Source organism: Sarcophilus harrisii, chromosome 5 (assembly GCF_902635505.1).
Source record: "Sarcophilus harrisii chromosome 5, mSarHar1.11, whole genome shotgun sequence".
Classification (NCBI taxonomy): Eukaryota; Metazoa; Chordata; class Mammalia; order Dasyuromorphia; family Dasyuridae; genus Sarcophilus; species Sarcophilus harrisii.
Window position 1 is genome coordinate 172,182,053 of NC_045430.1, and position 26,134 is coordinate 172,208,186.

The 26,134-nt window shown below is 33.3% G+C and overlaps 1 long non-coding RNA gene and 1 pseudogene across 1 annotated transcript; one reads left to right on the top strand and one right to left on the bottom strand.

The window, feature by feature from the left end:
- Positions 1–26,134, top strand: part of LOC116419366 — a 103,066-nt pseudogene that overhangs the window by 52,755 nt on the left and 24,177 nt on the right.
- On the bottom strand, positions 16,795–24,808 carry LOC116419367. Its single transcript, XR_004229661.1, has 3 exons — positions 24,609–24,808; positions 18,293–18,486; positions 16,795–16,940 (listed from the first exon to the last, which is right to left on the bottom strand). It is a non-coding gene; the product is annotated as an uncharacterized LOC116419367 (long non-coding RNA).

Genomic DNA, 26,134 nt, shown 5'->3' on the forward strand with positions numbered 1-26,134 from the left:
AGGGAATTCCAATTCTAAAATATTATGAATAATAGAAGATGAACAGAATAAGAGTGTATGGTGACTTGAGATGAAAAATTTGCCTGAGGTAACTCACAAATTTCATGGATATGTTAAAGAGTTAACTAGTACTTTGATGCCATTAAAACTAAATAGCAGATTTTCAAATACCATTGAATTTCCTCAAGAATCTGCCCCTGAAATCATTGTTCTCTATGAGACTAATACAAAAATTTCTGCCTCCTCTCACAATCAACAAAATTGCTGATTCAGTCCATCAGGCTTGATTGTCTCCATCTGTGTTCCTCTTCCCAGGTGGAACTCTAGACCTCTAGCATCCTAAATGATTCTTTCTTAACAAAATGAGGTACCTAATTCAACAAATTCATTTTAGCAAACATTTATCAAGTGCCTACTATATTTAAGCATCTCTGTTAGCAACCTGGGATAAAAAGACTAAATAAATAATAGTACGTCCTTTCTTTGAGGAGCTTTATTGGGGGATAAAGGAGGAAAGGAGAGAGATATAAAATATATAAGGGCAGAGCATGTACAAATTGATTTTGAGTGTCAATGACTAGCTAATAACTGTATCAATAACAATCCCCAACATAAATCCCTTCTACTGCAGCCTAATTGATTTATTCACTTCCCCAGCCTTGTTTGACTCACTCCTTTCACACATTTCCACTGTGCCCTTTTTCTTCTCTTCAGTGTATTTTATCAGTCCTTCAAATGGAATTAATAATAGCAACAGCCTTACAGGATTGTTCTGAGGGTGGGGTGAAACAATGTATATAAAATATCTTGTAAACGCTTATGAAATATTATATAAATATGAGTTATTTATATAATTGTCCTCAAGTGAAATCTCAAATACAACCTTATCTTCCAGTTATTATCAATCAGTGTAATGCACTCACCTTACTATAGCATCTTCATATAACTTAGATGTATCCTTCAAAATGATCAGAATGTAAAAGGCTTTCTAAAAAGCCCATTTCTATCACTGCCAATCTCAAGGAATGAGAAGGAAAAAAAAAACCTATGTGACAGGTCTTAGAATTAAAATAGGACTGTGTTATTTGTGTCTTCTTTGATTTCAAAAATTACAGCTGGGTAGGAACAGTTTACTATGTGAATAAGCTTTCTTCAAAAAGGTAGCTTCAAAGAAACAAACTCCTGATAGCCTTTCATTTTCAAGGATTTTTTTTTATTTTGAAAATTTATAATTAATGTTGTTATTTCTTTTTTGTTGGGCATTGAAGATATGTTTGGCAATAAGAAAAATGATTTCTTTCCTGGAGATGAATCTTGTAAGCCAATCCTTGAAACATTCAGCTTATAAACTTTCCTTCAAAGATCCTTTTTTACATAATAGATAAGATGACACTTTTCTTGGTGGTCAACTGTATCTTCTTTACCTTTTGCTTATCAACATACTGAATTGAAGAAATCAGAGAACTTGAAAATATTTCAGAAACCAAGTCTTCCCATCACTGCCTTCATGAGACAGGAATGTTGTTTATATCAACATCATAAAAAACTGACTATAGGAGTAGGGAGGTGGTGCAGTGGATAGATCACAGCCCTGAAGTCTGGAGGACCTGAGTTCAAATCTGGTCTCAGACATTTAACATTTCCTATCTGTATGATCCTGGACATGTCACTTAACCCCAATTACCTCAGAAAAAAAAGTGACCATCCAGGCTCTGTTTGATGATTTCTTATAATAGAGAGCTCACCATCTCCAAAAAATAGTCTATTTCTATTTTCAAACAGTTCTAATTATTAGAATTTTAAAATAACATTTAGTCAAAAACATGACTCCCTATGATGCCACCACTTCTGTCCTAGCATGCTTTCCAAAGACAAAGTTTAATCCTTCCTTTACATAATAATCTTCATGCTCTTTAAAGACATTGCCTCTCCAAAGTTTCTTTCCTCCAAATATCCCCAGGTTTTTCCATATGAAATAGTTAAGACATTCTTAAAAATGGGAATACTCTGTTTGGGTAGCATACTTTATAGCAGTTACTCGTTTTCCAGCTAAGATTCTGTATTGTCTGTAGAAAGACCAGAGAACAAATATTTAGACAATACTATCTTTCATTTTTCAAGCTATTTGGATAATTAGACAAAAGACTATGCCTTTATTTTATGTCAGTGGTCTTTGACAGATTAAATTGTAGATATGTTTCATAAGTATGATTTTATAGCACATTTTATGACTACAAATCAAGATCAGTCAATATTTATATGAAAAAAAACCTACTTGCATAGTGTAAATAATTACCAAATACAAACCAATAATTAGCTTTTAAAATAGAATTGTAAACAAAAGAATAATAACTTGCCTGATTCATAGCTTTTGTAATTATCTCTGGTCATGGTAGATGATAAATGTAGCTAAAATCCCACCTTCTACAGGAAGTTCTCTTTATATTAATGCTGAGATTATCTCATATTTATTTTGTACATAATTCTTCTCATGTTTCTCTCTCCATTTGATTGTGAACTCCTTGAATGCAGAAACTGTTTTTATCTTTCTTTGAAGCTCCAGTGGTTAGCATAGTTCCTGGCATACAATAGATGCTTAATTAATGCTTAGTGACAACTTGAAATGACATTCACAATATATAAAGAAGAACTTTGGAATTCTTCAAAATAAGTACATTTGATAATTCAAATTATTTAACATTTCAAATTCTTTCTGATTAGCTCTTATCAATAAACCCAACACAGATTTGGAAGAAGAAAAAAACCACGTCTTTCCTACTCTTTGTTTAGTTATCTTATTATTTAATAAATATAAAACATGAATATTTATATTTATTAAATATTTATTTAATGTTTTGTTAGTTCCTCATCCCTTTAATTTACTCTTTACTCATCTCTTTTTGGAATCAGTTTCCTTCCAATCTTATTGAATGTACTTTCTTCTCCAAGAAATCTTTATGGACCCTCTATTTCCCTCACCTGCTAGTATTCTTTATCCTAAAACTAGTTTGCTTCACTTTGTCTATATTTTATAACTACCTACACATACAAAAGTGTTTTTCCCCTGCCCTCTTACAAAGTAAGCTTCTTGAGGGAAGGAATTAATTCACTTGTGCTCATATATATATATATATATATATATATATATATATATATATAAAACACAGTGGCTGGTGTGTAGTAGGCACTTAATAAGTGTTTTGTTGATTAATTGATTAGTAGTAAGCCTATCAATAAAATGGATCCCTTGAAGTTTGGATCTCAGTAGTGGATGGGGCAAACCAATAATTTTATCATTATTGCTGGCTTTAGGAAAAGCTTCCTTCACTCTCTTCTTCTATGTAAATACCACCCCCATCATCATAATGTGTATACTTTGATGGAAGGAATGAGTTCTCATTATGTTTTTATAAAATATATATTATAATAAATAATAAAAGTAAATAATAAATTTATGTAAATATGAAATAAATGGGATTTATTTATAAAAAAATTAAAATTTTATCTTTACATTAGAATGGTAGGATTATAGCCTTGGAGCTAAGATGATAATGATGATTAACCAATATAGAAATCTTTCCTAAAAGGAAGCCTATGTCAAGATCATTCAGTTTTTAAAAACTGAAATACTAAACTTCCATTTCTAGGGGAAAAGTTTTTATTTTCTTTAACTATCTCGTGATAGTTAAATTGTAGTTTCAGCAAATCTGATTTTATCCAAGGGAAATTTCCCATTAAAAAAGTCATTCATCATAATAGGCTTCCTATGGAGGCATATGACTGCAACCCTTATTTGTCTTTGAATAATCCTATAGAGGGGGTACAATAAATCTCCATAAAGTTTCCCAAACGGGGCATTTTAAGCCTACTAAAAATGCATGTGTTTGTGCTTTCCCCCCATTCTCTTAGTGCTTTTCCTCCACCATGGCAAAAGCCCTTTACACAACTTCACAATAGTCACAAAACAGGAAAGATTAATTATCCACTCTGACACCTTACTGGATTAATTTGCATCCTAACTATGCAATTTTAGACACCTCTCAGATGGGGAGTCTGCCAAAAGGCTGTCAGAGATGTTTACAGAACATTCTTGACATCTCTGACAGCTGGCAAAGTAAGATAATTTGGATTAAAATAATCTTTGTGGGGTTTGGTATCATTGGGTTAATATGTGTGTATGTATATATAAATATATATATTAATGAAGTGTGGCAGTGGTGTTGAAATTGTTTTCCTCTAGCTGTTTAGAGGAATAGGTCCTCTTTTGAATATAAAATCAATTATCTATAGGAAATGAAGTATTTCTAGTTCTTGTCTTAGGAGAGTTATATATAATTATATTAATATTAACAGTATAACTATATATTATTATTACTAATAATAATTTTAAGAGTTCAGGCCATAACAACAATCAACAAAAAATACTGTCCCTTCAACAGAGGGAGCTCAAGGTCTGATAGATCTGGTATTTTGTCAATTTTCATTTCATAGGAACTAGAAAAGAACTTAGAAATAATCTTCATTTTACAGAAAAAGAAAGTGAGACCCTTATCGTTAACCAACTTGCTTGGGGTGTATAGTAGTTGCAAGTATTGGAGTTCTCATTTGAACCAAAATCTCTTAACACTATCCAACAATCTTTCTACTCTGCCACTGATGCCTTTAGGCAAACATTTTCTTTTTTCTTTTTTAAATTTTTTTTATTAAGAATTTTTTATAATAACTTTTTATTGACAGAACCCATGCCAGGGTAATTTTTTACAACATTATCCCTCGCACTCACTTCTGTTCCGATTTTTCCCCTTTCTCCCTCCACCCCCTCCCCCTGATGGCAAGCAGTCCTTTATATGTTAAATATGTCACAGTATATCCTAAATACAATATATGTGTGCAGAACTGAACAGTTCTCTTGTTGCACAGGGAGAATTGGATTCAGAAGGTAGAAATAACCCAGGAAGAAAAACAAAAATGAAAACAGTTTACATTCATTTCCCAGTGTTTTTTCTTTGGGTGTAGCTGCTTCTGTCCATCATTGATCAATTGAAACTGAGTTAGGTCTCTTTGTCAAAGAAATCCACTTCCATCAGAATACATCTTCATACAGTATCGTGTTGAAGTATATAATGATCTCCTGGTTCTGCTCATTTCACTCAGCATCAGGTTCATGTAAGTCTCTCCAAACCTCTCCGTATTCATCTTGCTGGTCATTTCTTACAGAGCAATAATATTCCATAACATTCATATACCACAATTTACCCAACTATTCTCCAATTGATGGGTAGGCAAACATTTTTAATGAAGTAGAAATGACCTAGGTCACTCTTGAGATTAATAGAAGAAAACTTTTTTTTTTTTTGCTATTATTACTGCTTTAAAAGAATATAAACGATAATTGTGCATATGATATCCTGGGTACTTTTTTATAATCATTAAATGAGCCTTAAATGTGCGACACAATGTGTTCTAAAACTCTTAGTGAAGTTTTAAGCTATAAATTCTTAAAATTGCACTAAGATTTTGGGGAATATGTGCATACGTGTGTATGTGGATACATACATAATATGTATCCACGTACTTATGAAATATATATAAGCAAAACATACTTACATATACATGCCTATATCTATAGGTATTCATGTATATTATAGATTATGTTATGTATATATATATATATGTATCTCTGCATATATTCATATACATGCATTCATATATATGTATGTATATTACATATGTATGTGTGTGTGTATGTGTATGGTGTATGTGAACATGTGCAAGATTTTGCTGGTCAAATACTCATCCCCAAACTATCTATTGTAGCGAGATTAGTGTGACCTTCTTGATAGGGAAAAAGAAACTGTCATTACAGGAAACCCAACACTCTCCAAAAAGAGATCCATTCTAGAACCAAGACAGAGGATTAGAATAGACATTGATTAAACTACATGAATACCTTCAAATCTAGGACTCATTGGTCATGGGCTAGTTGAAGAACTACTGAAGGACACCAAAATGGGTGATTTAGCAAAAACTAGTAATCATTTAAAAAAATTAGTCATTTTTATGTCCCACCAGTCAGTACTTTGCTCCAAAGAAAACAAGAATAGGGGCATGCTACATCATGAATCTAATTGATTAAATCCTCTTTCTTTAACATCTTCCTAAGGCACCAGAAAACCCTGAAGGAGCTCACCAGAATTCTTACTTCTACAATGCTAGATTCAAGAGTAAAGCTTAAGGTAGGCTACTAAAACACTTGAAAACAAAACAAAACAAAACAAAACAAAACAGCTGAGCACAAATTTTTTATTTGAAGAAAAAATTGTCTTAGAGAAAAGATGAATGGTCTTAGTGATGCTAATATGATTATACAGGAAAACTCTATAATAAACACTTCACACCTTCCAATTTCATGGAGCACAGAGTATTTCAAGTCTAATGAAACTGTAGATTTATTAAAAATGACCAGTTCATATTAACATCAAAGGGCAAACTAAAAAAGAGATATGAGAAGATATCTTTTTTCAACCCTTTGTAGGGGGGGACCCACTATTACATATAAAATCATATTTTTTGATGTGCTGATGTGCTGACTCATTGTGTACCCACCACTAGAACTCCCAGATATTCTTCAGCAAATGGCTGAAGGGAGGCTGACTCCCCCCTTTTGGACTTGTAAATATGGGAGATTAGGGGCCTAAGTGAAGAAATTTCCATTTATTTCTATTTAATTTCATCACATTTATGTTCAACATATTCTAATCTGTCAATATATTTCTGTTTTTTTTTATTCCTCAAAATTTTGTATCACATGTAAATTTAATAAGCATATTACATATGAATTTACCTAGATGACAGTTTAAAATTAGTAAACAATACAAGACCAATAATAGATCTTTGTGGAACTCTATAAGAGACCTTGTTCCAAAAGCTAGGAACAAATCATGACTTATTTTGGTCCAACAAACAGTTCAACTTATTCTAAATCAACCTAATTATATTACCATTTAATCACCATTTAATCCATATCTTTCCATGTGTCTGCAAGGAGAATCCAGGAGTCTTTATCAAAAAACTTAAGGAGGGATAGATAAATCATTTTTATATATTTTGTATGTGTGAAGTTTTCAATTTTTTGCCCCAAATTTCACTATCATTACTAATGCTTTTTGGGTTCCTTCTGATGGTATCACTTGTTCCTACATGAGTCACCCAGAAGTTAGAAATAATCATCAGATTTGACAAATCTTGAACTCTCAATTACTTTGCAAATACATGCCCTGGGTAAAATCCCTTAATAGTTAATGATAATAACAAAATAAACATAACTGCCTTATAATCCCTCGATAGGAATTCACTAACACCATTCCTTATCTCCTCTTATGACTTATTCAATGATCTCTTTCCTGACTGTGGAGACAAGTCATCTTTCTTCAGATTCTTTGTCTTCAGAAAATTCAGTGTCCACCTTCATGGTAAGAACCTACAACCAATTACTCAGCTTCAAGTGTTCAGGGTTTTTTTATGCCTTAACTTTTTCTACTCTCTAACATGCTAAGACAAATGATATTTTCCTTCTGCCTCCTTTGATCTTTTTTATTCTTTGTTTTTATTTTAAAATCCCTTTCTATTTTTCCAAGCAATGCTTTGTTCTCCTTGAGAACCTAGAATAAAGAAGCATTCCTATTGTCCTTTTACTCACATTCTAAGGAGTAAACCAACTTGCCTTTTGAACAGATTTAAAGGAGAGACAAGTAAAAGTGCTGAGTTTAATATTCAGCAATAATTGTTCCAGAATGCAAGAAAGATAAAATTTCCCTAAGAACTGCTTTGGCTGCTTTCCATGGGTTTTGTTATGATGTCTTATTATTGCCATTCTCTTGGAGGAAATTATAGATTGTTTCTATGACATTGTATTGCTTGACCAATTCATTTTTTTAGAATGAGATTATTTAATTTCCCATTGGCTTTTCATCTATCTTTCCCTGGCCCTTTATTGAATAAAAGTTTTAATTATTGTATTGTGGTCTAAAAAGGAAGCATTTACTACTTCTGCCTTTCTGCATTTTGTTGTGAGGTTTTTATGCTCTAATACTGGGTCAATTTTTGTTTAGTTGCCATGTATTGCTGAGAAAACAGTATATTCCTAGAATATTCCTAGAAAGAAAGTCTCTATTTAATTTTCTCCAGAATTCTATCATAGCTAGGTTTTCTAGGATCCTATTAACCTCCTTAGTTTCTTTCTTGTTTATTTTGTGGTTAGATTTGTCTGATTCTGAGAGGGAAAGGTGAAGATCCTCCACAAGTATAGTTTTGCTATTTATTTCTTCTTGTAACTAGCTTAACATCTTTAGAAATTTGTATGCTCTACCACTTGGTGCATTTACACTTATCATTGTTACTACTTCATTGTTTATGGTACCCTTTATCAAGATGTATTTTCTTTCCTTATTGCTTTTAAGTAGATATATTTTTACTTTTGCTTTATCTGAGATCAGAATTGCTACCCCTGCTTTTTTTTTAACTTTAGCTGAAGCATAATACTATTCCAGCTTTTACCTTTACTCTGTGTCTCTGTGTCAAATGTGTTTTCTGTAAATAGCATATTGTAGGATTCTGATTTTTAATCCACTCTGCTATTCCCTTCCATTTTATGGGAGAGTTCATCCCATTCCCATCCACAGTTATGATTTAGCAGCTTTATATTTACCTCCATCCTACTGTATATACTCTCCTGTATATACTTTTGTTCTCTCTTTCCACCCTGTCCTTAGTAGTGTTTTATTAACCCACCTCATCCATTACCTTATCTTCTATTATACCTCTCTTTCCCTTATTTTTTTCTCCTAGAATTTCTGCCCTCCCTTCTATCTAGTCCTTCCCTTTTTTTCTACTCTTTCTCCTTTACTTCTTTATAGGATTAGATAAATTTCTATACCCAATGGAATGATTAAGTAACTCTCTCAGAGACAAAACTGATGAGATCAAGATTCAGAAAATGTTCATTCCCCTTCTTTCTTTCCCTGGATTGTAATAGATCATCTGTTCCTCTTTGTGTGATGTAATTTGTCCCATTATATCTCCCCTTTCCTCTTCTTCAAATACATACCTTTTCCTACCCATTAATATCTTTTTCTTTAATGTCATCACATCAATTCACAACCATGAACTCCTTCCATGTGATACACCCTCTGTCTTCCCCAGTACCAGATTCAGTTCTCAAGAGTTACAAGATACTGTTTTCCCATCTAGGGGTGTAAATAGTTTAATCTTTAAGTAATATATATTTATTTCCCTTTTTTAATCTTACTATGCTTCTCTTGAGTCCTATATTTGTAGGTTAAATTTTCTGTTTAGTTCTGTTTTTTCAATAAAAATGATTGAAAGTTTTTTTTTTTTTATGTAATTAATGATAATTGCCTCCCCTGAAAGATGATGCTCAGTTTCACTGGGTAGTTAATTCTTGGTAGTAACCCCAGGTGTTTTGCCTTCCAGAATCTAGTTCTTCAGTCCCTTTGATTCTTTATTATACAGATCCTCCCAGATCCCGGGTAATCCTAACTGTTGCTTTTTGATATTTGCATTTTGTCTAGCAGCTTAAAGTATTTGAGAATATAGTTTTGGAGTTTTGCAACAGTTTTCCTTAGGGTTTTCCTTGTACTATCTTTTTCCAAAGGTGATCAATGCATTCTTTCCAAGAGTATTTCCCACTTTGTTTCTAGAATATTGTGACAGTTTTCCTTGATGATCACTTGAAGAATGCTATCCAGGCTCTTCTTTTGGTAACAGGGTATTTGAAAGCCAATGGTTTTTAAATTATCTCTTCTGCATCTTTTTTCTAGGTAAGCTGTTTTTCTAATAACATATTTCGTATTATCTTTCATTATGTCATTCTTTTTGATTTGTTTGGCTGAGTCTTCACGTCTCATAGGTCTTTAGCTTCCATTTGTCCCATTCTAGTTTTTAATATGTGATTTTCTTCAGTTAGTTTTTGTATCTTTTTTTTCCAATAGGTTAATTCTACTTTTGAAAATGTTATTTTCTTCATTGGATTTTTTTTTTTTTTTTTTGCATTTGGCCAATTGCATTTTTTAAATTGCCTTTTTTTCCCAAGCTGTTGACTCTCTTTTGATACCTTTCATTTTTTTCCTCATTTTTTCCTTCTATCTCTCCTAATTGCCTTGTAAAGTCTTTTATGAGCACTTCCAAGAAGCCTCTTTGGGCTTGAGACCAATTCATATCACCTTTTGAGATTTCCTCTGTGCAGATATTATCCTCATCTGAGTTGGTGTTTTGGTCTTCCCTGAGATCATAGTAGCTTTCTATGGCCAAGATTCTTTTCTGTTTCTTGCTCATTTTCTTTTAGTACTTTTTTTTTTTTTTTTTTTTACTTTTATGGTCAAACTCTGTTCCAGGAGTAAAGGGGGCATTGTTCCAAGCTTCCTATGCATCTTTGAGCATTGGTTTTGAGCACAGGGACCCTTTGTGTTTACAAGAGGTAGTTTTGACTGATTTTTTTTCAGGAAACAGCCTGGTTTCCCAAAGTTTGCTTTCTGATCTGGGATTGGAGGTTGCCTCACTGGTCTGCTCCTCTACTAAGCCAGGACTGAGGATTTCAGGTGTGGTGTCCTGTGATTAAGACCCTCTCACTGACTTTTCCAGAGTCTCTCTGAACTGAGATGAATACTGTTATACTCAAGTAGTTTTCTGGCTTCACTCTGCCATCTTCTCCAGACTATTATTAAGAGAATGTGTAGTTGCTATTGCTGTTTGTCTTTGTTCTTGAAAAGGACCTGATATCAGGCAGATATGTCATGACTTGCAAATGAATTGGATTTAAGTGAAGCAAGTTGGTAGAAAATTCCCAGCTTCACTTTTTCCTCATAAATCATCTGGTACAGGGGCATAATACAGATTAGGCCAAGGTAGAGATGTTAATATGTAAAGATAAACAATTTGGTGTGATCCATTTACATGTTGCCCTGCCCACCCTGCCAAAAAACACATATACATATACCTTGCAGTAAATAACAGACTATGATAAAACATTTGGCTGAGAATCAGAGGTGACTACAAAACAATATGACACTAGATGGCACAGTGGATAGAACACCAGCCCTGAAGTCAGGAGGACCTGAGTTCAAATGTGGTCTCAGACATTTAATACTTCCTAACTGTGTGACCCTGGGCAAGTCACTTAACCCCAATTGCCTCAAGGGAAAAAAAAAGAAGAAGCAATATCTTTCATACACATTTCCTCAGAATGTGTTTGGTTTGGTCTTGTTATCCTTCCTGCTTTTATTTTCTGAAATGCTATTTTTTCTCATGTAGTATATGGTAGCCTAAATTTTTAAAGTCCACTGAAGATAAAAATAGAGCATAATAGAAAGATTGACAAATCTGTTCTATTTTCCATGTATTTGTCTTCCTACATCATCTTTGAATGCTCTTGGAATAATTTTGTGGTTAAGTATCCCACCCAACTTCTTATAAAGTTATTTTTGCCTCAGGTGCTTTTCATTCTTTCCCCCCTTGCAATCTCCCATCAACATTCTTCAAAAATATTAAAAATTAGTTTGTATTTTACATCAGCATTGCCCTTGGCTACTATTTGTCTTGAGTTGGCATGGCAAATATTTTCTTGATAAAACAAATAATAGCTTCTTTTGGTTTCTCTATTATGGTGGCCATTTTACATCAATAAAGTATAAGAATTTAAAGGTAATTCAGTAAACATAAAGAATTTGCTGATACTATGAGCAAAGCATTGTGCTAAGTACTTGATGAGATAAAATTCAATTCAACACAATTTAAGATGCTGTTCTATAAGACAATGGATTTTTTGAATAAGAAACAGTTTCTCAAGAACCTTATTCTCTTATGGTATTTGTGATTATATCCATAAGAATGCAGATGCCTTAGATTAATTTTAAGCTTCCTGAAGACAGGGGTGGTTTTGTTTTTGTCTCTGTATCCCAAGTGTCTGGCACAGTGTCTGGCATGATGAAGGCATTTAATGAATATTTGTGGATTGACAATACATACACAAGCCATCATAATACAAATGAATACAATGTAGCTATATCATATATGTGCAATATAAGGTAACTCATTAAGTTTGAAAGAAAAAAGAGACATTCCTAATTGGGAGGATTTAGAATGTTTTCATGGAGGGTCTAGCATTTGAACTGGGTTAAGAAATAGAGGGGTAATTATTGATGGACCTGAAAAGCTGATCATTTTTTCCCTCGTCATTTCTTTTGAATACAACCATCTTAGGAAATAGCAAGGTACTTTGATCATTACTCATATGTATTATGCTAAAGGGCCAAAATTAGCTTCAGACATGCCCTACCTTTTTACTGATGCCACCTTGTTCCCTGATGGAGAATTGAAAATTATTTTTCTAACAAATAAAACCAGAGCAGTATTATTTAAATTATTAAAGAACTTTACTGGTATTTCTGGAAATCAGCATTGCTCAGTGCTTTGGGTAAATAGGGAGCTATATTCACTTCAAGTAATTCTGGTCTTCTAATTATGAACACTAGTAGTTTTCTCTCCATCTGCTGTGTGAAAGTGTCCAAGAGTTCTTTTATTCATAAGGTTCCTCATTTAAACCAGGTTTTTTAGAAATTGATTTTTTAAAAGCCAGCTAAATAACTGAGGCCAACATTTTCAAAGACTCTTCATTAGGCGCTATATTTTTGTTTTTGCACCTGCCATGCCACAGGGCATGATTGCACCCAGCTAATTATGGGGAAGTCTGACTAATTGTATCTTTAACCCCCCACAAAAGGGTAAATGGCTATTTAGTCCCTACAATTTTTATAAGAACAGAATTGCTTGTATAATGAAAAAGTACTTTGTGACAATTTGACTTGAATGACTTAGTGTGACAACAGAAAAAACAAAAAATATATACTAAAGAGAAAGTTGATGTTTGGATATGAAATTATATTAGTTTTCCTCCTTCACCTGGTTTATAAAAATTTTCATACAAACAAAAATTTTGATAGAAAACCTTAAATAAGTGAAATTCATTATGAGTGGTCCCTGTTTTCTCACAAATATTAGTTTACTTTTATTATTAAACATATTAGTGATAATTAATAATGGTATTATTGTTATTGTTGGGTTACTTTGCATTCGCATCCAACTCTTTGTAACCTCATTCAGGATTTTCTTGGCAGAGATTCTGCCGTAGTTTGCCATTTCCTTCTCCAGATATTTTATAGATGAAGAAACTGAGACAAACAAGGTCACAGGACTTGCCTTGTATCTCACAACTAATGAGGATGTGAGGCTGGATTTTTACTCAGGTCCTCCTAACTCGAGTTCAGCTCTCTATCCACCATGTTCCCTACCTTCTCCTGAAAAATTAGTCATCATCAATAATTAGTGTTTGCATTTATGTTATATCTCAAGGCTCACAAAATGCTTTTACATATCAATAACTCTAAAGGGTAGGTGGTCAGTGAAATGAATTTCCTTCCTCATTTTGATTTTTTTCTCTTCTAACTATATATAGAAAGCTAAATGTTAGCATTGGATGTAGTTAGAATGACCTGAATCTGAGTTCTGCCTCAAACCCTCGCCAAGTCTCTTAGTACCTCTGGCCCTCAGTTTCCTCATCTATAAAATGGCCTCTAAGAATTTATTTTACCTCTAATTAGATGATGGTTAATACGTTTTTAGAGATGAAGTAGAAATTGTCCTGGATTGGGAGACAAAAGAGCTTTGTCCTTTGGTGCCTCTGTAACCTTAGATAGGGCCCTCAAGTTTGCTGGTTTTATTTCATCATCTGAAAAATGAAGGCTTAGGCTAGATAGCCTGCTAGACCATCTCTAACTCCAAATCAGGGATCCTCATCCATGACTACAATGGGAAAGAAGTCTGGTCACTACCAGTTGTACAGTTTAGAAATAATCTTAAAGCTACCAGTTTGAATTTCTGCTGAGGGGATCTATATTCTCCTAAAAGTTTTTTTTGAAACCCTGAAAAATTTCAGTGATTTCAGTCAACCATTAGTGAAAAAAATTTCCCTTCTCTTAATAGAAATATGAACCATTGATGTGGAATAAGTTATATGTTGTCAGATATATACAAGGTATTAACATCTTTTGCTTAACTGAGCTCCTTTGCTTCAAGGGAGGATTTCACTGAAGAGTAATGGAAAGAACATCATTAGAAAGTGAAAAAAGGTGCAATAAAATTATATCCAAAACTTCAGTTAGGCCCTGAATTCATTCATTAAAAGGGCTTTCAGTCCCTGTAGTCTTCTCTCTGATTGGATAGCTCCTCTCTGCACCTCCATTTAAGATGTATGCACTGACAGGTCATTTTTGCATCTCACCAGACTACAAGCTGGACTCTTCCATAATGCTCCCTTAGCAAGTATCTTCTTCCTACCCTTCCTCCCCAACTTCTTTTTGCATGTTGTTTTTCCCTATTACAATGTAAGATTCTTGAGAAAAAGGGCTATTATATTTTTTTGTCTGTATTTGTATTCTCAGCACTTAGCACAATGTCTTAGTACATTTTGTTGTAATTCAAACAAAGGCACAAAGTTCAGTAAATAAAGCAAAAGTAGATTTTTTGTTTTGTTTTGTTTTTTGAAACTCTCTTGTTTTTACCATAATCTAGTAAATGTTGGCAATCTGGTGTCTAGTTCTCCCACTTCTTTGATATTTCTCAGGTCACAGATTGCTAAAACCTAGTTTGCAGAATTTTAGGCACAGTCTTTGCTGGAGTGCAAAATACCTGCAATTGTCTGGTAACTTGAACTTTCTTTGGGATTGTCCTTCTTTAGGATTGTGACATAAAATGGCCTTTTCCAATCTACTTTTGGTATATTTCCTTATATATTGAGTGCAGAATTCCATCATCTTCACCACCTTATTGTTAGCAATACTTCCTAAGTCCCACTTAACTTTATTTTCCAAAATTTTTGACTCTACATCAGGAGCCACATTATCATAGTTATCAGTGATGTAAAAATCTTTCTTATATAGTTTTTCTATATGTATCACCTTTTCTTAATCTTTATAAATTCTGTTAAGTCATTACCATTTTTGTCATGCCCATCATGCCCATTTTTACAGGAAACATTCTTGATATCTCTAACTTGTTTGAAGATATCGCTTACCTTTCTCATTCTATTGTCTTCTATTTCTTTGCATTGCTCATTTTTTAAAAAGCTTCTTATCTCTCTTTGTTATTCTCTGGAATTCAGCATTCATTTAGATATATAATTTTCATATGTCGTATTTATTACATAAATGCTAGCTATTATTATTATATAAATGGTTATGTTTATTGCATTTTGATATTTGCTTTATCTATATAAAATGATTGAAAATAGTGTTTGAAATGATCTTTCTATAGTAAATGACCAGTAAAAGATGCTTTCCCCCCAAAGAGAACCTTGCCCAGCATGTAAGACTTCTTTTCCCATTGATTTGATGTGTTTCAAACATTGTCAAAGGACCTCCAGCAAAATCAATCTGATTGTCCAGTCCAAAGCTCAGTTGGATATAATTCAAAATGGAAGCTACAATTTTTGAAGTCAATTTTCAAAATGTATTTAACAATAGATTTAGAATTAGTAATGAGCTATTTGAATTTTTACCACATCAGTAATAAATACTCTTGCTTGTTTCTCTTTCAATTGACCAGATTATATCTTTCTTATAATGGGAAATAATAAAGTTTTAATGATCTTGTTAAGTTTTTAAGAGAAGCTCACACATCCATAGGAGTATTTCCTGGAGCATTAAATTTTGTTGCTTTTTCTTTCACAAATACTTACAAACTCACTATGGTTTGCTTCAAGCTCTAAAAAGAACAAAGAGAATAAAAAAGGAACTATTTTTTATGTTTTTTTGTTTGTTTTCTCTTGGAATCCAACTTAGAGATGCTAAGAATCTTTAGAAGTCTGTAGCATATTTTGGCAACAAGCAGTAGAGGCTGAATTGAAATTTTCCCTGTTGGTAAATGACATTTCTTGGACATTCACTGAAACAGAACATCTAATTTCAATGCCTAAATTGCCTTTAAAAAAAAGAGTAGTTAGACTTTTAATCTCCCCTTAGCAATCCCTAGCATCAACATATCACTCTCTGGATTTTACTAATTGGGCCCCAAAGAACAGAGAGATCTTGAGTACACAGTTGTTTTCTCAGGTGGAACTTTCATTCAACTTTCAATGCTAATCTTTTTCAACCATTCAGTTACTACCCTCTGCTCAGTGACATTTGTTCTTTCAATAAAATTCATATTTAGATTCTAGCATAGGACTAAGATAAGATTCTCCTATAGTATAATTACCATCTCTTTCCAGCATTCAGCTGAATGATAAATCACTAAAAAGAAAAGGACATAAAAATTCAATAAAAAGAGACTATATCTAGGAATTCTTGCATATTCTTGGGGAGCAGGGTAATATGAAGTACCAGTACGAAAGGATATAAAGACAATGTAATCATGGGCAGTCATTCTGGAAGAGGAAAATGACTGATCCTTCAAATAGGGGTGGCCAATCCTTCATAATGACCCCACAGAAAATTTGAATGTATGATCAACTCCACATATTAATGGAACTTTGGGGTGGTATTATGGGTCAACAGTCTACAAGGAGGAATTTACTTCCCCATCCCACTCCATCAGTGTCTAGTGTACAACAATATGTTAATCTCTTGCTTCTGGACCCCTTTTTGTATAATGCTTTTTAAATTATCACATGAACAAAATTGAAATCTCTCCCACTTTGAGGAGATGATTTATTCCTTACTGTTTTGTTGAATTCTGGAATGCCTATGATGGAATTTGGAATAGTAGAAAATGTCAGGTCCTCTGGAGTGGTCTGCTCTGAAATGTGCTCTTGGTGGGCTAAGGCAATGTGTAGTTTCATAATCATACCTCAAAGGACATGCTCCAAATATCTAAACATGAATGAAAAGTAATGTGAGGCTTAAAACATTTCCACAAGTATATGCATCTCTTATCAGGTACACATAGTGTTGATAAACATAAAATATTAACACTAACATTTGTGTTCAAAGCTGCTCCATTGGGCTAGTTATTGTCCTTATTATTTTTCCTGACAGCATGGATGTATATCTTCTGGATCATACTCTTTTTGCATGCATTTACTGTCAGTATATTAGGGAAGGCAATTGGTGGCCTCAAATGAGCAAATCAATCACCAAGAAATGATAGATATACTTGCCCTTATTAGCATGACAATGTAAGCAACCATATTAAATGACTACAGAGAGTGAAGTTTTGAAGTAGGGAGAGATGCTACTGTGCTCAAAGCATCAGCATAGCTTTTTCCGTGTTTTTCCCTTTACTATTTTTAGCTATATGCGCCCTTCGTGGCTGTTTCACCTAGTTCTTAATTCATATTTTTCTTAAATGAAGTAGGACAGGGTAGAAACCATTCACTTTTGGTGAAAATGGATTGCATTGATTTGGATTAAGAGGTAGTCGTATTATCCAGGAACGAGTGGTAACATCTTGTAGATAATGGGATTAATCAATCAATTTATAAATATTTAGTAAGTGTCTATTATGTTACATGTACTATGCTAAGGATTGACTAAATATGTTATGTATTTTTTTAAATAGGGGAACAGGAGAGAAGAGTAGAGGAAAATAATTCCTTTAGAATGAGTCAGTTGTGAGAGGTGAAGGTTGAAAGCAATCTGGGACAAATAATTTGGGTGTGACCTCTTTAAACTTGATCCACTAAGAAGAGTACAATTACTCTTGACCCAGATCACAGAGGGAGTAAATAGCAATGACCTTGGACTTCTGGTTGCAAACCCAGCCACTTGTTTCCCCTCTAATACAAAACTACAATACAAATATTATTCTCATATATCCATTCTCTATTACATTTATTGCTTCCCCACAAGACTATTTTTCTCAGTTATCATTCTGTTTATTTTAGCTTTTCTACCTTTACTCTATTATGGCTACAAAAAGTATAATTAAATATCCTGCCTCTTAACAAAATAGTTGATGGCCCTTAAATTCATCCTCTTCTCATCTCAAGCCTCTAACCCACCAGTTTCTTTGAACTTTAATTTTATGCAATCCACAATGCAATTAATAGCTAATTTTATCATATACCTGAGGCTTGAGCCTCAGACCTCTATATTGAAACAGCCCTCTACTAAACACTGAAAGGGGGTTATAATTAGGCATTAAATGCAAAAAATGTGTGAATGTACTTTAGTAAAAATGTTTCCTGATAAATGAGAAATCCTTATTTGAAAAACATAGCTACCTTTAAAATCTTAGGTGATTGCTGGGAATGATAGCTCACTTCTGTGGTTTCAGTTACTGAGGGGGCTGAGGGCAAATGGAACTCTTGAGTTCAGTTCTGCTCTTCTATGGGTCATTTCAATTGATGTTTAAGTCCAATATCAATATGGTGAGTCTTGAGATAGAGGGAAGCACAGCCCTCTTTCCCTGATTTGCCTAAGGAAGAATGAAACTGAGTCAGGTCAGAAACTTGTCAGTCTAGTGGAATCAGCCAATAAGTAACCCCTGCACTTCCAGATTGGAAAAACAGAGAGATCCAGATTAAAATAAGCAAAACAAAACAAGAAAAGAAAACTTAGTTTTCATAAATATGAAATGAAAATATGCATATTAAAATAAAGAATGAATTTCCTAAAGTTCACTTCCTGCCATAATTGGCTCAAATTTTAGTCATAACCAGATTCAGTAATAACCATAACCCAAGGTAAAGTTTAATGTTATTTTTGAAATGTGGCTTTTTTTTTCCAATATGAGATAGACTTGGGGAGGAGAGAGTTCTTGGGTTCTAGTCCTCCCCTTTTCTCTAAACTATGTGATTTATATCATGATGAGACCATATCCACTTGACTTAAATGAACTTAAGAACTCCAGCCATAGAAGAGGAAAATTTTCCAAAGCTATCACCCCAAAGAAGATCCTTTCAGATTTGGGTAGTAGCAATGAAAGTTATATCAGTGTTCCCTCTAGCAATCCATAAAACTAAAATAAGTAGAGTCACAAAATGACATAAATGAGATGTTAATTAGAGGGAGAAATGCATTTTAAGATATAAATTTCCAAAGAATCACTCTATTTCAGTTTCCTCAGAAAAGTTCGAGTTTTAAAATGAAATCTTGGCATGTCCTACTCTGTTTTTCATACTACCTGTGAAAAGTTAAGCTCACTTTGACTTTTATGATCATTTTCTTGAACAAATTTAACTTTGGGTTTTGAGAAATGTTTAAAACAAACTTATAAAAAGGCTCCTGAAATTCTAGATAGACCTCCAATAGAGGAAAATAGACACGAGTTGCAAAGTATCACTGACTTGCAATCTGCAAAATAAGCATGATAATATACTAAATAATAGCTCGTATTGATATATTGATTTAAAGTTTACAAGTTATTTTACATATATAATCCTATATATCACTGAAACCTTGCTGAAAGTACGTGCTGTTTTTATATATAAGGAAACTGAGGAAGACAGATTAAGTGACTTGCTAGTGAGTGTCTAAAGGAACATTTAAACTCAGGTCTTCCTGCTATCAAGTCCAAAACTCTCTATCTACTTACCTGAACCACATAGTCATTTAAGTGTTGTAGTATTAAATGTAAGTTTTCTTCTGGGAAATAAATAGCTAGGTATGAAATTACTAATCAAATACTTTTTACTCAAATACTCAATCAAATACAATTACTAATCAAATACTAATCAAATTACTAATCAAATACTAAACAAATACTTTAGATATTAAATAAATCATTATTGTTATTGAACGTCTAATATTCCAGAATCTTCTGCTGTTTTTGTCAGATGTCCCAAAGCCCTAGTGCAATATTAGTTATTAACATATTGTTAAAAATTTTATTGTATAATGTACATGTCATATCTAATATTTTCTCATTAAAAATTGGTACAATAGTAGAAAGTATAAAGGAGGGAGAGCTTGCATACAAATGAGATTGCATTTTTAGATAAACTGTTCAATTTCCAAAATTAACATGAAAAATAACAGTATTTTTGTTAACTTACTTTTTCTCCTTTCTTTCAGTTATTAGTATTTTATTTTGTTCAAGCACATGTAAAGATAGTTTTCAACATTCACTTTTATAAGATTTTGAATTTTAATTTTTTCTTCCTTCCTCCATTCTCTTTCCCCTCCTTATGATAGCAAGCAATCCAATATAAGCCATACATATACAATCAGGTTATACATTTTTACATATTTGTAATGAAAAGAAAAATTATGAGAAAGAAAAGAAAATTTAAAGTAAAAACAGTATTCTTTGATCTGCATTCAGACTGCACAGTTCTTTCTCTGGATGTGGTTAGCATTTTCCATCATGATTTTTTGGAATTGTCTTGAATTGTGGTATTGTTGAGAAGAGCTATATCTATCAAAGTTAATCATCATATGATGTTACTGTTATTTTGTAAAATATTCTCCTACTTCTGCTCACATCATTTAACATCAATTCATATAGGTCTTCCCATGTTTTCCCTGAAATGAGTCTACTCACCAATTCTTTCTTTTTTTAATTAATTTTTTTTTATTTTCAAAACATTGGCATGGATAATTTTCAAAATTCACCCTTGTAAAACCTTGTGTTCCAAATGTTTTCCCTCCCTTTCCCTCATCCCCTCTCCAAGATGGCAAATAATACAACATGTTAAATTTGTGCAATTCTTCTATACATATTTCTACAATGATCATACTGCATAAGAAAAATCACATCAAAAAGGGAAAAAAATGAGAAAGAAAATAAAATGCAAGCAAACAGCAACTAAAAAGGTGAAAATACTATGAAAAATCCACATTTATTTCCCACAATCCTCTCTCTGGGTGCAGATGGCTTTCTCTATCACAAAATCATTGAAACTGGCATGAATCATTTCATTATTGGGGGAAAAAACCCAAGTCCATCAGAATATTTTATTATTTTATTTTATTTTATAATTTTTAAAAAATTTATAAATTATAACTTTATAATATAATTATTTTATAATCTTCTTGTTGCCATGTGCAATCATCACCTGCTTCTCATTTCACTTAGCATCAGTTCATGGTAAGTCTCTCTAAGCCTCTCTGAAATCATCTTACTGATCATTCTTCTAGGACAATAATATTCTATAACATTCATATACCATAACTTATTCAGCCATCTCCAACTGATGGACATCCACTCAGTTTTCAATTCCTTGCCACTACTTAAAAAAGGCTGCCACAAATATTTTTGCATATATGAGTCCCTTTCCATCTTTGGCTAATATTTCATTTAAGATTTTTGCATCAATATTCATTAAGGAAATTGGTCTATATTTTTTTCCCTCTGTATTGATCCCACCTGATTTAGGTATCAGCACCATGTCTATGTCATAAAAAGAATTTGGTAGGATTCCTTCTTTCCCTATTTTCCCAAATATCATATCATCCTATAGGACTTCATTTGGAGATGATTAGCTTTCAGTGTCCTCAAGGTTTGAGGTCTGGTCTTCTCCTTATCCATAAAAGCTATCTATAGTCAGACTTCTTTTTGCTTTTTTGCCTATTTTTTTTAAAGATTGAAGTCTCTTTTTAGGACAAAAGGGAGATTGTCCCAAGTTTCCTCTATGGGCAACAGCAGCTGATCTGGTCTGGTGCTACTGACTGACTTTTGGTGCTGTCATGTATTCAGAAGCTCACTACTTGCCCATTGTATTTGTGTTCAATGTCTCACAACTAATCTTCTGATCCACTGGCTTCCAAACCAGGGGAGTAGCCAACACTGCTATATTTTGGCTAAGAGCCTTCTGGTAAATTCCCATGCCATTCCAGGGCATGGACACCACACTGCCCTGGGTCCCTGGGCTGAGCTTGCACTTGGATGCCTCCCTGGTCTCCAATTAAACAGATATTTTCTGAAGTTCTTCCAAAATGTCTTCTGTTGAAAATTTGTTATACTCCAAATATTTGTGGATTCTGTCACTCTGAAACAAGTTCAGAGGCTTGATTGGGTATTGATCTGAGAGATACCAGGAGGAGCTCAGATTAAGACCTGTCTATTCCCTACCACATTGGCTCTGCCCCCTGTTCATATGCTAACTTACTTTTATATATAACTTTACTTTTATAACTTACTTTATTCTTTTTCTTTGTTTCATGGGTTATATGATATGTGTTACATGTGACTCATGGAAAACTTCAATCATCGAGATTTAAAAATCAGTGTCACTGACAGATGATGGAGAAACACATGTGGACATTCTTGAAATATAACAAAGCATTACTATGAAAAAGAATGAAAATAAGAAATGTCATTAAAGAAACATATGACCAAAAAAGATGAATTTATCATGTGGTGAAAGTTAGAGATAACTGGTGGACAGTGCATATTTTACACTGGCATTTTCTTTACTTTAGGAAAGAGAAGAAAGTAAGAAGATTAGAGAACAAATATTTATTAAATATCTAATTCATGTTCTGACACCTGGCACACAGTGCCAGGTACTGTGTGAAACATTTTGCAAATATTATCATATGTGATACTTGGAACAACCCTGATATGGGGGGCTATATTATTATTCCCATTTTACTATTGAGGTAACTGAGGTAGATAGGTGGAGTGAGACTTCATTATAAAATGTAATATGGAAATGTTGGAGGAAGACATGGACAAAAGTGACATAGATGGACAGTCCTGACTGGATTTTCATCTGGGGGATATGAAAGAAGGAAGAAGAAAAAGTGGGAACTCTTACAAATTGCATCATATTTTTCAGTGAACCATGTGGCAAGATTGATAAATAAAAAGATAGAGGAAGAGAATTGTGAGAGGTTTTAGCAGGGATAAAAAGGTGTGCCAAAGAAGTTGTACTAGGTGAGTTAGTGAGTCAATTAGGGAGGTAAAAGTTTAGGCCCAGTTCAGATTATTTGATATAATTTTAAAGTGAATCTAATCAACACAGCCAACTATAAGTTGAACTATGGATATGAACAAGAAAAGAAGCTAATTTTAACTATTAATCAGAGGTCACAAGCCCAACAGCCAAGATTAAAAAAGAAGTGAATAAAATTAATTTTTGATGGGTCAGAAAGGACATAAATAAAAGGGTAAGGAGATATCGGTAAGGAGATATCAGTTCTAGTTCTAACTGGTTTGATACTTAGTTCAGTGATAATAGGAAAATCATTTTGCTTCTATAGGCCTTATTTTCTAGCTCTGAAAATGAAAGGACTAATGGAGATTTTATCTAAGTCATCTCTGGTTCTGAAATGTGATTTTATGAATCCTCTGTTTCCAGAAAAAAAAATCTTGAGTGACGTTAGTGATTATCAAACTCCTGCTCCTACCATTAAAAAAAATCATTTCTAATATGTGTAGGCCTTGAAGGTGGGGGAGAAGAAAAGCAATCAGAGTTAAGTGACTTGCCCATGATCAATACATCTACTACATGTGAAAGGTCAGATTTGAACTCAGACCCTCTTAATACCAGAGCTGGTATGCAATCCATTATGCTATGCAGGCTTTTTTTTTTTTTTTTTTTTTTTTAACAGATGTATTCTCTGGGCTTCTTTATCTTCTTTTGAAGAATTCTTAAAGGAAATTTGTGAATCTCCCATGATCATAGAGTCATAGAAACTTAGAATGTAAATAAAACTCAGATGTGATCTTGTCCAGGCTGTTTAATTAAAAAATGTTCTCTGTGACACACCTAAGTGGTCATTCAACCTCTGTTTGAAGACCCCCAATGATTAAAGGACTCATTACTGCCTGAGGTAATGCAGCTCATATCCTTTAGTAATTTTATGATTGTTGAAAAGTTTGGTGGGAGGGGGGCTTCCCCTTAGGTTGTAATATTATTAATATTAATATTATACTCTGAAGCTTCTGTTTCTTTTTTTTTCACAGATATGTGTAGCACATCAATACTAGCATGTGAAACCTGAAAATTTATTTTTTTATTCTTGAAAAATATTAATATTTATTAAATACTAAGTCATAAAGAACTATTCATTAAATTATAATGGCTAATAGGTATATAGCACTTTACAATGTAAAAAGTACTTTTATATCTATTATCTCAGTTGATCCTCATGATAATCTTATGTGTAAGAGAGAACGTATGTATAATTAAATTCATTTTACAAATTAAGAAACTGAGGATGACAGAGATCTAGATCATTTGCCAAATACTAACTTGGTCTAACCAATTGTCCAAAATAGAGAGTTCTTAATCTTTTGTGTAATTGTGTGTGGAAGGATTATCATGGACCTATATGGTAGTTTTATGTAACTTATAGATACCTTCTCAGAATAATATTTGCTCTGTTATTTGTTTTTGTTCAGTCATTTCAAAATTTCTGTAACCCTATCTGGGATTTTCTTGGCACAGATAATGGAGTACTTTGTCATTTTCTTCTTCAACTCATTTTATACATGAGGAACTGAGGCAAACAGTGTTAAGTGATTTGCCCAGGATCACACCGCTAAAGTGTCTGAGGCTGGATTTTAATTCATGAAGATGAGTTTCCTTACTTCAGGGTCAGCACTCTATCCACTGAATCATCTAGCTGCCCATGATATTTGCTACCTACCTTCATAAATGAAGATAGTCTGGTTTGGACTTGGATCAATCCAGTTTTCTGATAGATTATGTTTGATATAGGAACAAAATGAAACACTCAAAGGTCATTCAATAGTTAACAAAAGAGAGATCTTTTTAGCTCTAGGTAGAGGATATTCCACAAGGATGGGCATTGAGGACATGAGTTGATTCAGCTGATCAAAGCTCCTTGGCCTGAGTTAGTTACCCATTGTGATGTCAGTCAAGCATCAAATAGTCCCTGAAGGTCCTCGAAGTCCAGCACTCTAGCCACTGTGCCAAATAAACTAAAGAAATTAAAACTTAATGAAATTCTATTTTTAATCAACTAAACTTTATTTTAAAATATAAATTTTACAAAGGGATATTTTTTTTAAATCAAATCATCTCTTTTACCCTAAAATATAGAGCTTTTTCCAGGCTTCTCTTTTGAATTAAAAATGTACCTTTCCAACTAGATCCTGTTCCTCTAGCTCTGAATTTGCCATGAAGAACCAGCAACAGAGTTTGAGAAATGCTGACCAGTGGTGAAATCTATTAAAAATTTTAATTTCAATAGTCTTTTACCAAATAGGAGTTGTGAACATGAAAAGCAAAATATCCAGAGTAGTTCAATGGCAGGAGGCAATGGGGAAGAAGAAGGAAAAAATATAACTTTTTTGGCTAGGTTTCAGTGTACTGGAATCCTTGGGAATAAGTAGGCACCTCTTCTGTTGGCAGGAATAGAGTTGGCAAAAAATATACCTGGTCTGGAAAGGATTTGGTATGATAACAAGAAGAAATGATATCAAAACCAGCAGGACAGTATCAGGGGAAACTTTAGATAAGGTTTGGAGAGAGTGCTGAATTGTGGGACGAATGAAATAAGCTTTTATATAACACTGAACTAAATGCTTTGCAAATACCCCATTTTGTTCCTTACAACCCTGAGAGTTAGGTGCTCCTATACCCATTTTGCCATTGAGGGAAACGTTGGTTAATTGATTTGCCAAGGCTCATATAGTGTCTGAGACTGAGTTTATACTTGGATCTTCCTGATTCCAGAACCATAACTCTATTCACTTGGCCACTTAGCTGCCAAGTCACTATACAAGCTTTCTCTTCCCATACCAGAGCTATATAGAAGTGCTAGGGAGTAAGAAAAGTGAAAGACAGAAAACCAAAGAAGAGTAGTGGCTAGAAGGGATGCAATAATTGGGGATACACAGAGTCTGGGAAATATACCCCCCTCAGGGGGGTTCCAAATTCTAGACAAAGTACTTGAAAGTATTCAAAGTTTTATTCAAATACTCAAAAATAGTAGTAATGTCCACTGAGACTTTTATCTGCTCCAGAGTAAAATTCTTTCAATTTATAATAATTTTGAACAGTTTAGAATCTTCTCACCACTTTTTGTCACCCTCTTCCAAATGAGTACTGGTTTGTGCAAGTTATGCTTCTTAAAATATGACACTCAGGAGTGTACACAGAATTCTAGATGTGGGGTTTTGTCTGAACAGGCTTAATTATAGAACACTA